We start from the raw sequence: 17,561 nt of genomic DNA, 5'->3' as shown, positions 1-17,561 counted from the left end.
TGTGTGTGTGTGAGGATTAAAGCAAAGAGAACTTTAGTACCACACCATTTGAAATTGGCTTATTTGGGAAACTGGGTTGTTATGTCTATCCTAACTTATCAGGTCATACTAAACAGCTTAATTTCAGCTTAGTGTTATGGAACGGTAGTATAAGTGACTCCATTTTGGTTTTTAGCTTGTTCTGTTGGAGCCTCAAACAAGGGTATAGTGCAAACCAATGACTTCTACAATGTTTATTTAGCAAGACAGAGGTTTAGTGATGATGACGTGTGTGTGTGTGTGTGCACTTCCTTGTAAGCATTGCTGTTGACAAAACAGTTTCCCATGCCATCTCTTTGCTTTTCAGTAAATCACCCAACATCTGCTGTGTACCTACTTTGCCCTGGGGTCCGTGCATGGTACTTAGGTTATAAAATAAATAAGACATGGTCCCTTCCCTCTCTAGGAGTTTCGAGTCTGGGAAGCTGAACCCAAAGGGCGGAGGAGCCAGGACCCAAACCAGACACTTCGATATGGAAACAGGGGCCCTCCAAGTGGTGGCACTCTGCTGCACTGCAGAGCCCATTCATATTTCTGTATCTTTCTGAAAGAATTTTTACGCTTGTTCTACTGCCACAATACATTTGCATTAACTATCACACAGCGTCAGCGGTTTAAGACAGCAATAAATATTCACTTAGTCCACCCTGCCATGGGATGCTGCCGTTCCAGACTGGATCCACTTGTCCTTGTCTGGGTTTGATGATGTTTCTAGGGGTTAGTTGCTGTTGAAAGCTCTGTTATATCTTAGTTGGGGTGATTAAGATTACTAAGGTGACTTAGGTCAGCAAGGCACAAGAGGAGTCATTTGCTTATGTCACATTTGTTGTCATCTCATTACCAAGTCAAGTCACATGACCAACTCTGGAGTGGTGTGAGAGAACATTCCAAAGTTACAAGGCAAAAGGTGTAAGTGTGGTTTAGGCTATTACTTTAGATGTCCCCCAAAGGGACATGTCTTACAGGCTTATTCCCTTAGGATGACATATAAATAGTATGAACAGAGTGGAAACTTAATCCAATTGTGATGTTGACAGAACTGGCCTTGGGGGAATAATTAGGTTGGATTGTCTTGCTAGGGTGGTTGGAGCTTCTGTTGCTGAAACATGGTGGTTTTCTAAGGGGAGATGTGGGCAGACATATTTCCTCTTGTGCTGTAATGCTCTGCCTTTGCTTGGGACTGTCTGCCCTGCCATCTTCAGATGCTGAACTTCTGGGGTGCCTACAAAACCCGGAGCTGACACGATCCTTGATAAGTGTTGTCTTGTGGCAACCAAAAGTTGACTGATGTAGAAAAGTAATGGCAAGGAGCAGGACCATTATTATAACTGTACCTTAGAATGTGGAGGAGCCTTAGGAATTGGTTTAGAAGAAAAATTTGGAGGAGTACAATAGAGAAAGACTAGAATGTTGTAAGCAGAACATAACAGGTGATGCTGGTGAGAGCTTAGAAGACCGAAATGTTGATACAGATGTGGCTGGTAACATCACATTGATGAGGTCTCGAAGGCAGTGAGGATTCTTTCAGGTGACTTCTTAACTCGCTGGGCTGCAGTATCATGCTATTGACCTCTTACTGTAAGAATTAGGCAGCAAAAGAGAGCAAAGTGGAAAGATGTAGGACATTTGCTCTGTGGACAGAGAAGGAGTGATAGGACAGGAGAGTATTGTAGAGAAACTGCTTTTTCAAGAGATTAAGACAAGTAAGGGTTGTGTATACTAACAGGCAAGATGATGAGAGAAAGACTCCGAAGGCATTTGAGGAATACTCAAGGCTTCCCCTCCTGTCTGTCCTAGGCTCAGAGTCTTAACAGAGCAGAATAATTTTGTGAAAGTCCAGGACATTTTACCAGAACTGTCGAAGACTGCCTTGCCATTAATTTCCCTGTGTTCAGTTGGCAGAGGACTCAAAGGCAGCAGCCGTGGTTCAGGGGGATCCATGTGCAGTTAGTGCTTGAGGAAGACCTGGGTGTAGGCAACCAGGCAATACTCATTTTGCAGGTATGTTCAATGCAAAAGTTATGGGGTCATGGTGGACTCCATAACTTCAAATGAAAGGCAGAGTTGTATGACAGGGTTGAAACCTGGGTGGAGCGTCTAATGAAGCCGTGGGAGACCCCAGGAGGGCAGAGGGTCCAGCAATGTGAGATATCCCTTGGGGAAGGTGTCATACAAGCACTGGCAAGTCAGTGACATTGGTGTGTGGCCTCAGAGAGCAGCCAGGTGAGTATAGAGCAGTAGAGCATGGAAACCTGAAGGGCTCCATCTTCATTTCTTAGGACAGGTCAGACAATGTGAGGGCCCAGACAGACCCTGTTGCAGGGGGTGAACTATTGTTGAGACCAGGATCCTTGCTTGGGCTGGGGGAGACTTCTAGTATATGTTCCTGTCTTCCCGTATATAGGAATACAATTGATTTGAACAGGAAAACATGAGTTATTGAGAGGCAAGTGGACAGTACTATACTCAGTGGTGTCTGCAGGCAACCTCTGCAGGAAGAATTGTCCCCATGTCACCTCAGGTCATTCTTTCATAGGACAAATGGTGGGACTCTGGTCAGGACCATTGAAGATTCAAGGGAGGCATGGTTGGGCTGGTGATCTAGAGATTTTGGTTGAGAAGCTTGTGGTTTTTAAAGAAGTTATTTATTTTTATTACGAAGGCAGATCAGATTGAAGAAGAGACAGACAGACAGAAAGATCTATCAATCGGTTCACTCCCCAAATGGCCACAATGGCCAGAGCTGAGTCGATCCAAAGCCAGGAGCCAGGAGCTTCTTCCGGGTCTCCCACGTGGCTGCAGTGTTTCCAAGGCTTTGGGCTGTCCTTGACTGCTTTCCCAGACTAGAATCAGGAAGCTGAATGGGAAGTGGAGCAGCTGGGACATGAGCCAGTGCCCATACGGGATCCTGGCTCTTGCAAGGTGAGGATTTAGCCGTTGAGCCATCACGCCGGGCCATGAGAAGCTTGTGGCTTTTCAACAGTCATTGGCAATGGTTGGAATCCCTACATGATCATAAATTTTGCATGGATCTACTGAATTCTGGAAGATATAGTTTTAACAATCAGGGCGACTATGCTTGGGCCAAAAAGAAGGAATCAGAGAAAGGAGAGCATTTTTTACTGCTTCCTAGATGGAAGAGGCTGAGGGATCCACTTACCAAAATCATAGGGCTACTTGGATTGATCACATATCCTTTTGATATACTTTTGTGCTTGACAACTGTTATTAGTGAAAGTGCAGCAGGTTTTATTTGCTATTGCACGTGTTCCCACTTCTTCCAGTAGACAAACCTAGAGCTAGCTGGTTGGTTGTGGCTACTTCAGCTAAGAAATCTAAGTTATGTAGTTGTAATTCCTGGTCAGCCAGCTGGGTTGCATCACCCAGGGCAGTAGAAAGATTCTGTAAGGCAACTTCATGGCTTTAACTTCATATAATCAGATTTCCTCCCATCCTGGTGGAAAAGTTTACTGGGATGTGGTTGGGGGTTCCTGTCAACAGTAGTTTCCCCAAGAGAAACAGGAGAAAGGCGTATGCAAAATTTGATGGGTAGTATAACATCCTTAATACTTATCTTTCTGCTTCTTGGAGATCTTTTTGAGGTCCTCCTTTGGTTCACAGGGATAAGCAGAATAATTGTGGGTGTACTGGTGAAGAATCAAGACATAGGAAGGATAGCAAGTCCCTGCTCAATAGAGGAATTCCATATGCTGGCATTAACAAAACAAACAAAACAAAACAAACAAACAAAAACCTGGTGGGAGATGAGGACACTTATTATCTGGCAGTTGAGCCAAAGCACACTTTCAGGAGTGAGGCTTGCCATCAACTCCTGTAACGATACAGCCCTTGGAGGTTAGAAGCCCAGTGTGGCAATTCAGGATAGAATAAATGGCTCTTGTATCCGTTAGGAAAGTAGTGTTCTCACCTGCAACACTCAACATCAGCCAAGGCTCCAGGAGTGTGATGTCTAGGGATTGAGGGGGCCACCTGAGTCCCCAGACGAAGACATGAAGGAGCTGGGAGAACTCGCTTCCTCTCACAGGTAAGAGTGATCCATTTCTAGTGCCCTCCCCATCACCCTCCTTTTTTTCTGTAACACTGAGAGTGGGAGCCAGGTAGGTTTTGCAGGTGGGGACATGCATTGCGCTAAGGTTCCAACTCCCCACACAGAACATTCCTTCTTGGGTTTTACAGCCATGGTGGGACCCTCTAAGGTCTCAGGGCACTAGCTAGAACAGATACTATGATACGAGTTTATTGCCTGCATGCCATCTCTGCCGTTTCCCACACTGGAATGCCCTTTCCTCTATAGCCTTGTCTTTATTATCAAACACCACAAGTGATAAATCCAGCTCCTCCTTCCTGGGAATTTGGGAGTGCCAAGGCCAGTTTCTGTGGAAGCTTCCGTGATCTCCTAACTCGAGTTTCCTGCATATCTCCCAAACTAGCCACATGGGCAATGCCAACAGGGGGGTGAGGCCAGAGGGCATTTGTGGAAGGACTGAAAGATCTTTGAAAACAAACGTGCATTTCTGTGCCTCTGGTGAGCCCTTGATGAGCCGAGGCAGTGTGCCAGTTCTTCCAGATGGCGTCACTGTTTTTGTCCTGCTGATCACCACACAGCTACCTTCTTCCTGGCTGTATCTCTCTGTGTTCTGCTTTCGTCTGCTCTGATGCTCAGTGTAAAACTTCTTAACAGCAGGCACTCATTTACCTGGCCCCCTCACTGCTTCGAGATCTCCTCTGTCAGACAACCCAGGAAGGTTTGAGATGAGATCTCATCCCACCTGAGGAGCAGGTAGCAATTGCTTTTGAGGGTTGCCTGTCAGGGATGGTCATGCAGATGAACAGAATACCACATCGCCCACAATAAAGTGGACTCACACTCGCAGAAAGCTCCATTGGCAGCTTTTAGCGGAAGCCACTGGTTTACCCTGTGTCACTCTGGGATCTGATATGACCTGGGAGAGGCACTTGTAAAAGCTGATGCTAGGCTGGTGGAATGCCTCAAGGTGACATAACATCAGGGTGTAGGGTTATCTAGTTGTTCAGCTTTACCAGGTTTTTGGAATTGACCATTTGTAACCCCCCCCCCCAGTGGTCTAGGAGATTCTAACAAATAGTGAGAGAGGTAGTTCATTCCTCCACTGTCTGCCAAAGCTAGGAGCCAGGAGCTTCTTCCAGCATTCCCATATTAGTGAAGGAATTCAAAACCTTGGGTTTTTTCAATTGTTTTCTGAGACACATTGGCCAGGAGCAGGATTAAAAGTTGAAGAGCTGGGGACCTGGCGCCATGGCCTATCGGCTAAAGCCCTCGCCTTAAACGCGCCCTGGGATCCCATATGGGTGCCAGTTCTAATCCCAGTGGCCCCGCTTCCCATCCAGCTCCCTGCTTGTGGCCTGGGAAAGCAGTCAAGGACAGTCCAAAGCCTTGGGACCCTGCACCCATGTGGGAGACCCGGAAGAGCTCCTGGCTCCCGGCTTCAGATCAGCGCAGCACCGGCCATTGCAGTCACTTGGAGAGTGAATCGTCGGACAGAAGATCTTCCTCTCTGTCTCTCCTCCTCTGTGTATATCTGACTTTGCAATAAAAATAAATAAATCTTTTTTTTTTTTTTTAAGTTGAACAGCTGGGACTGAAACCAGCACCTGTATGGGATACCAACGCACGGGCTGTAACCCGGTGTCACACAATGCTGGCCCCAGTGAATGGCTGCATTTTTACCATCTCCCAAGACAGTACCAGAATTGCCTGAAGCACTCAGCTTGTAACATGCTCAGCTTTTCCAGCCCGCTCCTCCAAACTGTTCTGAACTTTCCCAGCAACGCAATTCCAAATGCTACTACGCATGTTCTGGTATGGTTAATAGTAATGACTCCATTCCTGAGTACCAGTTTTCTATTTTAGTCTCCCTTTTTTATTTCTATTATCATTATTTGACTAAATACACTAGATGAGCTCCTTTGGTAAAACACCTGGGTGTGCATCTTAGAATCAAAGGTTATGTTATCTGGTGGCGCTGATAGTCTGGCATCTGGTGGAATCTAGTTATGGTGTGTATGATGGCAGTGATCATATGCCAGAAGAGAGAGGAGCTAAGCTGAACTTGAACTGCAATAGTTAAACCACTCTCTGATGGCACACCCCAATGATCCAAAGATCTCTCAACCACACACGTTGGGCTCATCTTAAATGTGGACTTGGACAGTACAATGCGTGTTTACAGGAGAACTGGTTTTGCTGGCCTGCTAGAGAGAGTGCCCTCCCCATTGCAAGGCTTCTTACGTGCCTAAAAGTTAGGGAGTGGTTACCTAATATCACCCTCAGGTCCCAAGACTGGAAAGTACTTCCTGGGGAATGCGTCATTTATCTGACCCATAGACAGAAAGGATTACCTGGAGGGGGTGTGACTTCCAGCTCCTGACTCTCAGATTACCAATCCCTAATCTTAAGGGTTGCTTAAGGATACAGATTCATCTAATCTTCTGTATCTACTTTCTGCTGAGTAGAGATGTAAGCCTTGTCTATCCTGGGTTTAGAAAGAATTCCCTACTTCATATAGTGGGTCCGTCTCACGTCTTATGTCTGTGTCCCCCATTATTCTGAGGGGTTGCTGGGATCTATTCGCCTTTTGGGTTGCTATTTGAAATCTTTCCTTGGTTCACTGAGTAGGTAGTTATCTTTCTGTGGGATCTAGAGCCCGGGAGGCACAGCTGATCAGCGTCCTGGTGTGGAGGGGATACGGGCAGCAGTAGCCCTCTTGGCCATGGCAATCCTCCCTCTGGCTCCTCCTTGGCCTGGGGCACTGTTTCCTAGGTGGGATAGCTGGCAGCTGCGGGAAGGAAGCCTTGACCACCCCTTTTCATGTGGCTCCAAGCGCCCCAGGCAAAAAGACCATTTAAAAATGAATAAACAAGCAGAGAAAGTGCCACAAACAAAATTGAACTAATAGCTGTGTTTCAATAAAGCTTCATTTATTTGGGGAGGGTGGGAGGAAGGAATAAACGAGCTAAATCCAGGAAAAAAATATTTGCAGTATAGAAATCTGATAGGACTTACATCTTACGTGTAATGAACTGTAAATCCACAATAAAGGCAAACAATTCTGTAAAAGATGATCAAGCCATAGTCAGGTTTCTGCAGAAGAACATGTACATGGAAATGATTGGAAAGCACCTGAGAAAATGCTCAGCTTCATTCTATCAGAGAGAAATACATGTGAAAATACATTGGCAAAATATTGGCACGGGCATCCTAGTTGTTAAAGTCCTTGCCTTTCATGCACTAAATCTCATATGGGCACCAGTTCATATCCTGGCTGTTCCACTTCCCTTCCAGCTCCCTGCTTGTAGCCTGTAGGCAGCAGGGAATGGCCCAAAGCCTTGGGACACTGCACCCATGCAGGAGACCTGGAAGGAGCTAGCTCCTGGCTCCTGGCTTCAGATCGGCTCAGCTCCAGCCGTTGCAGCCACTTGGGGAGTGAACTAGTGCATGGAAGATCTTTCTCTCTGTTTCCCCTTCTCCCTGTAAATCTGACTTCCCAATAAAATAATTGAATAAATCTTTTTTAAAAATTGGCATAATGTTGGAATCGGTGGAACACTCATTTTTTAATGTAAAGTGGCATAACTATTGTTTGGAGAATTGTTCAACAACTTGGAGTACAGTTACCAACGAACATTACCCTTTGGTCCAGCAGTTCCAATCTCAGATGTTTGCCAAAAAGAAATAAAGACCTCGTGAGAATATTTATAGAAGCTTTGTATAATGTCGACTCAAACGGAAAACCACCTAAGTACCCTTTGGATGAAAGGAGATAAATGGATTTCGATGTGTCTATATTTAAATGGATCTCCAGTGCCTTATGTTAAGCAAAACAAGCCGGGCATGATGAGCACATCCTCTATGCTTTGATCTGTATGAAATAGAAATGTAGGTCTAACTAATCCTCGGGCATGGAAATGGCCTTGCTTTGTGTTATATTAACACAGCCTACATTCCCTTGTCAAAACTTTATCACACTGGGGATTTTAGATCTATGCATTATATGTGTTTTTTTTTTAAATATTTATTTTGTTTATTTGACAGAGAGTGTGAAGGGAGAGAGAGAGAAAAAGAGAGAGAACTTAGATCTTATTCTCCTTGGACGCCACAGGGTGTTGGGTCTGAGCCAGGTCAGGAACTGTGTCTGAGTCTCCCACATGGCTGGCAGATTTGGGCCACCTTGCGCTGCCTTCCCACGTATATTAGTGGTGAGCCACATAGGAAGGATAGCAAGGATTGGAACTTCAACACAGGATGCTGGCATAACAGCTGACAGCTTGGCCAGTTGGGATAGAATGCCAGCCTCGGATATGTATATTTTACTGTATGTGAATTGTAACTTGATTTTAAAACATAAAGAAGAAAAAAAATTGTACAGTCGCTTTTCGGTTTCATTTGTGTATCACATTTGCTAGCATCCTATTGGCTAAAACAAGTCACATGACCAACTCCAGTGTCAGAATGGGAAAGTCTTAAAAATGACACGAGAAAGGGCAATATTGGAGGTACACATGCCTATGGCAAGTTATTCTGCATTCCACCATGGAATCCCAACAGGGAGCTCCACAGGAGTACCATAACCGAGACGTTTTATGAAGAGTCTCCAAAAAAAAAAAATAAGGTCATGGAAAATATGAATTACAGAAAAACCACACAGGTGTATTTCATTTTTTGGCACCAAAATAAACACCTTTAAAAAAAAGATTTATTTATTTCAAGTGCTGGCTCATTCCCCCAATGGCTGCAATAGCCATCTGGAGCTGGGCTAGTCGTAAGCCAGGAGCCAGGACCCCCCCTTTGGGTTTCCCATGTGGGTGCAGTGAGCCAAACACCTGGGCCATCCTCTGGGCCACATCAGCAGGGAGCTGGGTCCCAAGTGGAGCAGCTGGGACTCAAACCGGTGTCCATATGGGATGCTGGCATTGCAGACAGTGGTTTTACCGGCTGTGCTGCAGTGTCTATCCCCAAATAAGCATCTTAATTCAAATTTTTCCTGAAGTTTTTGTAGCCCCCCCTTGTCCTCTTTGTGGCACTGGAAGCCTGTAAACTCTGAAGAAACCAATTCAGTAGTAGCACTGGTCTCCCACAGAATTGTGGCTGAGGTTATGGTCCTCTCTGAAGATGGTGTGTTGGGACCACGAGCAGCTGTGTTTTAGACAGCTGTGTCTCTGGTTCCTCCTCTTTCCACAGTACAATTCACAGCTTCCGGAACAAGGCAACCACCACCGTCCCTTCCCTTGATTTTCTTAGTTAAGCAAAATAATATGTTTCTTTAAATATGAATACAAATGTGTTCATTTGTTTCATCATACTTGATAAATACATATTTTTTAACACAATTTGGAACTTCCCATGCGTCCACTGGCTGACCTCAGAGTTGCAGGAACTGTGATAAACTGCCCTGGTTTACCAAGTTTTGCGAAGCCTTAGATAACGTGCAGAGGAAAGGTTATATATACCTCTGTTGCCACTTTTAGCTTCAGTCAGAAACACTGCCAGGAGGCTTTGCCTGTGCTGTCATTTCTACTTTTGCTAAGTGACAGTCTGCAGGCCAGGAGTTGGTGGGGGAGAGGGGAGCTTGTGTTGTTCCAATCTCTGGTCCAGGAACAAGCGTGATTAACAACTGTTGGCCCTTCTTTAATACCTGTGATATAGTTAACTCTCATGATTTGCAGGAGTTATGTACCACAGGGTGGCTGTGAACACTGAATTATCTATGGGCATTGATTCTAGGGTTCCCAACAGATATCAGAATCCACAGATTCTCAAGCCACACACGCGCGTGTGTGTGTGTGTGTGTGTGTAACGCACATCCTCTTAGGTACTTTATAAATAATCTCTAGGTTATTTGCAAAACCTAACACATTTTAAGTGCTATTGAATAGTTGCCATTTTGTATTGTTGAAAATACCATGTCTGTACAATGAAGTATAGAAATGATATTTAGAAGAGAATGTTTTCAATATATATAATCTCTTCAGAGGCAGTAAGTTTCAATCTGTACTTCATTGACTGTATAGATGTGGGACATGAGCTGAGGGCCAACTGGATGGAATAGTTGCTCCTGGGGGCAATTCAGGTAAACAGAGCATGGCCCGGGGAGAAGCCACAAACCACCTCAAATTAACTCCAATCCTGATAAGGCACGCACTGCTAAATTCTCCCAGAGTACTTTAAAGCCTTGGGACCCTGCATCTGTGTGGGAGATGCGGAGGAGGCTCCTGGCTCCTGACTTCGGATCAACTCAGCTCTGGCCGTTGCAGTCACTTGGGGAATGAATCATCGGATGGAAGATCTTTCTCTCTGTCTCTCCTCCTCTCTGTACATCTGATGTTGCAATAAAAAAAAAATCTTTAAATAAAAAAATACAACTTGTCAATGAATTGCAGCTCTGTGTGCCTGCATTGGCTTTGTTCTCTCGAGTATACCTGCAGTCTGTGTCTCTAAAGTACTACTGCGTTGTCCCCAGTGTCGTTTTTCTTTTTTAGGCATAACTGGTCTGCTTTGGGTGTGACCTTATTGTTCCTTATTTGCACTACATCTACATACATATTAACAAAAATCAAATATGTAACTAACATCCATTTTTAAATCGATGTCACATTTTATAGCACTAAAAAGTACATGTTGTCCTGACTGTAAGATCAGCTGTTTCTTCTTTGCTAAGGCACTTTATTTTTCCAAGTCTCTATGTATCTGTGAAATGAAGTTGTTGGAAGGACAATGTATTTTAAGATTTTATGACTTTGTTTTTTACGCATCTTTGTACGGAACTAAGTGTATTTTGAAATTAATTAGAGGGGCTCCAAAGATCAGAATGCTATGGTAAGAGCTGAAAACTTTAAAAACCCATTGCATGTTCCAAAGATGCCACAATGAATTTCTTGGAGAGAGGGAGGGATAAAAAAATGCTTCCACTGCTCCAGGATCCCGAGTAATTTGCATGTGTTATCTTTTGTGGTTCTCTCAAAGCAACTCTGAATTCCATTCTGCATTGTCTCTGTTCCGTTAGTGATGGAAGCTGACTTCCATAAATCATTGCAAGTCATTGCCCAAACGAGTCCTCAGTCTAGGCTTGCTGAATCCCAGAGCCCCCATTTTTAACCTCTATGCTAAACCGCTTTCAAAACTTTAGAACAAAGTTGTATTTGTATCTAAAGAGAGAGAGACACTTCTTAGAGCTGCGGATAATGAGAAGGATGGAATTTCAGACTCGTGGAGGTCTCTGTTTCGTACACCGAATTTGGTTTTCCCTTTTGTCTGCTCTTCAGTACTTTGCAAATCTTCTGTGTTGCATTGGTAATGTTTTTTAAGTTGAAAAAAAAGTGATGAATTTGTTTTTTATTTATTCTCACTTAGGTGGCTGTTCTTCCTCTAAGGCAAGTGCTGCTCTGATTTTGACAAAAGACAAAAAGAGATGTCAAACTAGAGCCGACCCGTAAGAGCAAATCCCCTCTGAAAGAAGTTTGAAATATGTTCCTGGGAGAAAGCAAGCCGAAGGGGGAGAATCGTGCCTGCTGGTAAATGAGAAAGAGCGTGTAATCAGGCGTACTTCACAAGATTTATTTTTAGAAGAGTTCAGCTCTCTCAAGAAAACTGAACGAATGATGATGCTTTCTTTTTTGAGAATACTAACAGAAGCAGCATGACAGGCCCCTGGGGGGAAGACTTCTGGGATTCCGAGTCCCTCCAGCAGAGCAGATGGTACGCTCTGAGCATCTTACTCTATAATCTATTGCAGCACTTGCACCGTAGTTATCTCGGGCTGCTCCGGAAAGTTGTAGGTGAGGGGTTGTGTTATAGGAGGCTTTGTGGTATTCTGGTTTTTAACCGGCAGCAGGGTTAGATCAGGCAAAGGGAAGATTAGGTATTCCTATGTACCTCTCCCAAAATCTTTAAAGAACTAGACATTAACTCGTCATGTCGCTGGGATCCTTTTGAGTTTCTAGAAAGCTGCTAAGTCGGTGGCTTGCATCTTTGGTCACTTGGGCTACCAACTCCCAGGCTCTCCTGCGTTATTTTGTCTCTTCCCCTGCAATGTTCTTCCACACCAAGTCATGTCTGTCTCCCTCCACTCTCCACATCCCACAGGCAGGGGTCAAAGTGGGTGCTTTGATCTCACCGCCACTCAAAGGAGAAGCAAGTACGTTTAGAGGTACCCTCTGATAGTTATTGATCACTCAGCTTCAAAATTAAAGTGTAGATAAAGAGGGTTTAGTGAAAAAGTGGGGTAGAGACAAGAGCAGATAGAATAAAACAGAAAGAAAGGTTACTCCGCGTTACAAAAGCTCTTTGCGCCCTCTGAATTGCATCGGATTTATTGTGTTCTGCAGAAAAGCAGCGGTTTTCCACTGGGGGAACGTCTGGCAATGTCTGGAGACACCCTGTGTTATTTGAACTGTTAACTGAAGGCAGGGGAAGGGAGTGCCATACATGTCCAATGAGTAGAGGCAAGGGAAACTCCTCAACATCTTATTATCCTTGGGAGCTCGACATCTTCGGTAAAGCAGTAGCCACAGCCAGTCGAGTGACCTTGACTTAAACAGTTCCAAGAAAGCTAGAATGTGAGCCTTTGAAACAATTAGAGATCAGCTGCCCATAGGATCACTTGGGTAACGTTCAAATAGCAATGCTTGGATCCCATTCTTGTAGATTCTGATTTAATTTTATTTCTGATTTGAGGTATAGTATGGGCACGGGGGGGGGGGGGGGGGAACTTCCCAATCTGTATCTCACCTGGTGATTCTTAGGTTTAGCCAAAACTGAGACTAGTCTTGTCTTTTGGTTAGGGAGTGAGGCCTTAGGAGATAAGGTGTTGTAGATGCAGAGCAGCCAACCTGGGACTGATTCCGGGTTTCTTAAAGGAAAGAAGCTATGTGGCCCTTGCTTGACTGTGCACCACGTTTCAAAAGCAGAAACTGTGAAGTCATCTTCTTTTGACTTAAAAAAAAAATACTTTGAATTTAGCTTCGTGCTCTGTTTTCTATCTAAGTAATCATTTCCATAATTTCTTCTTGAAAAATGGCACTTTAAAAATTGAAACTTGGGGAATGCAAATTAAAACATTATTACCCACCTATTAGTATAACTAAATGCATTTTCAAACATTGACAATAGTGAGTGATGATGAGGGCAGAGAATGGAAATCTTAGCATTGCTAATGGGAGTGCAAAATGGTACAGCCCTTTAGGAAAACAGCTTCGAAGTTTCTTACAAAACTAAGCATTCACTGAACATGTGAACTAACAACAGTGTTTATTGAAATACCAATAACAAAGGGTGTTCATTTAAAGATTTGCACATAAAACCTGCACGTAAGTATTTGTGATATCTTACTTTGTAATCACAAAAATGGGAACAACTCAAGTATCGTTGAATTGTTGAATGTGCTGACAGCCTGTGGAGCATCATGAACAAACTACAATACACGTAACATGAATGCATTTTAGATGGATTATGCTAAGTGAAAGAAGCCAAAATGAAAAGCCTGGTGGTTAAGACACCTTCATCACACCTGGTATTACCCGTGTTCAACTCCCGCCTCTGGCTCTGACTCCAGTGCCCTGTGTATGGAGACCCTGGGAGACAGTGATGATGGCTCAGACCCTGTTACACATGGGAGAGACCTGGGCTGCATTCCCAGCTCAATTCCTGGAGACCTCAGCCACCAGCCACAGTGGATGTCTGGGGAGGGAACCAATGGGCGGGAGTATTTCTTTCCTTCTCTCTCCTTCTCAAATAAACACAAATCAAATTTAAATTCACCTTATGTGGAAAATATCATTAAAGGACTGTACACTATATTATTTCGTTTTCTACCTGTGAAATTCTAAAGAAGGTAAAATGATAGGAGAAAATGAATGGTTAGTTGGACTGTTTGGAAGTGGGTGGGCTGTGTACAAAGGAGCAGGATAAGGAAAGGTTGTGAGGTGACGAAGTTGTCTTCTTTTGGTGGTAGTCGTATCACTGTGCATTTGTCTAAACACAACTTCCTAACAAAATGAGTGAATTTATTGTATGGAAATTTCAAAAGTGACTAAACAATTCATACAAATTAAAAAATATCTTTAATAAAACATCAGAAAAAAAGCCACAAATAACCCAAAGTCTCATAACTCAAAATAATGAAAATGTGATATTTGGTTTACATAGTGACAAATGTCTATGCATGCCAAGAGATGAACAACTTGGATAGTTAGAAATAAAGACTGTACCCTAGGATTTAACTATAGAGTTTGTTATACAATGTTGTGTTTAATTTTGCTTGTATTCATGCATAAAATTGCACTATGAATAATATTTTAAAATTTGTATTTGAGTTAAAACAGAAGCTGAAGAGAAAGGGAAAAGCTTGGTAAACTTTAAATAATCTTTTTTTAACATATGAAGTATTTTCTAAAATATTCTTCTAGGGTGAAGGAAATACATTATGAAAAATCAGGAATTAGTAACCTTTTAAAAATACACTTTTAACTTTAGATAGTACGAGATCTACTCGCTTTTAGAAAAAAAGCAGGCAGTATGAATTCTTACCTTTGCTGCTACTCCTCTTTGTACTCATTTTCTGCCTTCATGGCTCTCAGGTTTCAGCTTTTCCCTGAATCATAGCCCTTGGACATGGGGCTACAATTACAATTTTCCTGGTTGTTCAGTTTCAATTGAGTATTTGAAAGATTTCGTTAATTACTGTTAGCACTTTCACCATGACATTTCCAGTTCCTGAGGACCATTTCATAGTTGAACAGTTTTACCAAGAAGGGTTTCTTGGGTGTTGGCTAGGGTGTGAATCAGATTTGACTTCTGGACTCGTGGGATGTTAGAACCTAAAGTCATGATTGAATAGTTCTCAGAGCAGAAAGGGCCCAAATGTGACACAGGAAGTAGGTGCTTAGGCCGTTGGAGCCATACCTTCGGAAGGGAGTTCTTGATTATGAAAGCTTGTATCAAGACCAGTGGGTATAATTCTCCTTGTTGGCATCCCATGAGATCCTCCCTTCCCATGTGGTCCACCATGCCACCACCATCCCAGTCAGATGCTGAAACAGCGAGGTGGCCTGATCACAGATTGTGGAAATCATGAGCCGAAATAGACTGCCTTGTTTCCCAGGGAGCCTGTTTCGTATTTTGTAATAAAACTAACCTACATACAAGACCCAAGTTCTCGACAGTCTTGGGAAATATCTGCCTGAAGGGTTTACACACCCACAGCACATTCTACAGTATTTTAGAGATGCAATTTTCCTGAGAATATTATAAGGTATTCTAGCATTAAACGTTGCTTAGGAATTATTTAAGGCAAACTTGATTATTCTTCCTGGTAAAAAATGTCTCATTATTTTTTTCTGTCTGTGTATTCATACTGGCAGCCCAGTAACTCAGAATATAAATCCTGTTTCAATCTTGTATGTTAAATTCCCACATAACAAAAGCACCATGAGTACCTATTTTTTTTAAAAAGTTTTATTTATTTGAAAGATGTAGAGACAGAAAAAACTCTTCCATCTACTGTTTCACTTCCCCAAAGCACAAAGAGCTAGACTAAACCAAATCCAGGAGTCTGGAATCCAGGGAGTCAGGGACCCCAGGACTGCAACCATCACCACTGCCTCCCGGGGTATGCATTAGCAGGAAGCTGGATCAGAAATGGAGTAGAGACTCAAATTCAGATACTGCAATAAGGGATGTGGCTTTCCCCACTGGCATCTTAACCACTGGATCACACCATAGACCTCAGTCTGAGTGCATTTAAGCAATTCATCATTTACAGTAAAGGAGATTTTCTGTTATGTTTCTGAGTAGTCTATCCCACTAGTTTGTCCAAGAGCACAATAACTTTTGTACAGAATCGCTTTCATTGCTGTCTTCATCTGTCTTTCCTATTAACTGCCTTAACTTCTTTATCTGCTGCATTTTCCTTCTCATCAGCAATTTGAATTGTCATTGTTTCCACCGTCCCTGGAACTAGGTCATCTACTTTCACTGTAACCCATTTCAGGCACCAAGTGCTACTTTCCACCTACTTTTTTCTGCAAACTTGGAGTACCACTTTGAGGGGAGGAATTCAGCTAGGCTGGGCAGAAGGCTAGGTTCTGCTGTATCTGCTGAGGTTTTTGTGGCACCTCAGATGAGGGGCACGAAAAAGCTGGCTCTGCCCTGCCAATGGAAATCTCCCATTCCAAAGGTTTTCATTCATGATTGCAACTCTGCACAGGGCCATGGAAAGCAACAACCCTTGCCGTCTTTGCCAATTCTGTCTTTGGCTGGTTCCGGGACCGCACACCCATTTCCCAATCTTGTTTGCAAATTGTGGGGAAATTAATGAGAGTCATTGCTGACCTACTTTTTCTACATGCTGCTTCTGCTTTTCCCGTGGTTAGCATCCAAGTTTTGAAACTCAGCCTTTCCCCTTTGGGTCAAGTTTTTGGATTTCCTTCTGTTTTCCATTTACTTCAGTAACAATGAGAAAGTCTGCAGCGCTGCTTGGTTGTAGCATGTTTACCTGGAAGTCGTGTGTGTCTTATGACCACTTACATCTTTGGTCAGTCTTCTCATCTATAGAGTAGGGGTAAAACATATCTTTGAATGTTAAAATATTCAATGAGACTTCGTGAAGAAAATTCTGGAAGCTTCTCTAAATTATTTTGGGTCCAGGAATTTCAGACTAATGCTCACTAGGAAATCCTGTCATTTGGTTGTCTAATTCTAAGAACTGAAAGGTCCTTTGTTGATCAGGCATGTATTCCTTATGTTGACAAATGTTTTCTGTAAAGGGGGTCTCTCAGTAAGTACTACTTTGCAAGCCATACTCTGTTGCAGTTATTGGGCTGTGTGTTATGTGGTGAAAGAATTCATAGAAAACTGTGAATGTGGCTGTTTCCACTAAACTTTTCTTTTACAAAGTTTGCAAACACTGAAATTTAAATTTCATATAATTTGTACATGTTACAAACCTTTTTTGATTTTTAACATAATTCCTGAGTTTTTCTTTAAAAATGTTTATTTTTATTGGGAAGGTACATCAGAGAGAAGGAGAGACAAAGATCTTATAGCTGCTTCATTCACCAAATGACCACAATGGCCAGAGCAGAGCTGATCTGAAACCAGGAACCAGGAGCTGCCTCTGAGTCTCCCACACTGGCGCAGAGTCCCAAGGCTTTGGACCATCCTCTGCTGCCACAAGCAGGGACCTGCATGGGAAGTGGAGCAGCCAGGACATGATCCTGGTGCACTTGCAAGGGGAGGACTTAGCCATCGAGTGATCATGTCAGGCTCAAAAAGACGTTCTAAAAAATTCTTACCTTATGGACTCTGCAAAACAGGTAAATGTGCTAGATTTGTCTTCTTGGCTATGATGTATTCATTCTTGGTATATGTCATCAATACTCCAGGCCTTTCCTCGTAAGAATAAACTGAACCTGTACCGTGCCTGTTAACATTCCCTTAGAGAAAAACTATAATTTAGAGGCTATCAATC

At 43.2% G+C, this 17,561-nt stretch overlaps 1 long non-coding RNA gene across 1 annotated transcript in view; it reads left to right on the top strand.

Annotated features, from left to right (window-relative positions):
- Positions 1–17,561, top strand: part of LOC131478372 (uncharacterized) — an 89,915-nt gene that overhangs the window by 49,989 nt on the left and 22,365 nt on the right. Inside the window, exon 2 of the long non-coding RNA XR_009244436.1 lies at positions 11,447–11,791. This is a non-coding gene — a long non-coding RNA (uncharacterized LOC131478372). The remainder of the gene's footprint in view (positions 1–11,446; positions 11,792–17,561) is intronic.

This window comes from Ochotona princeps, chromosome 31, assembly GCF_030435755.1.
Source record: "Ochotona princeps isolate mOchPri1 chromosome 31, mOchPri1.hap1, whole genome shotgun sequence".
NCBI lineage: Eukaryota > Metazoa > Chordata > Mammalia > Lagomorpha > Ochotonidae > Ochotona > Ochotona princeps.
Note: the sequence above shows the minus strand (reverse complement) of the source record. Positions and strands in the feature narration are given on the sequence as shown.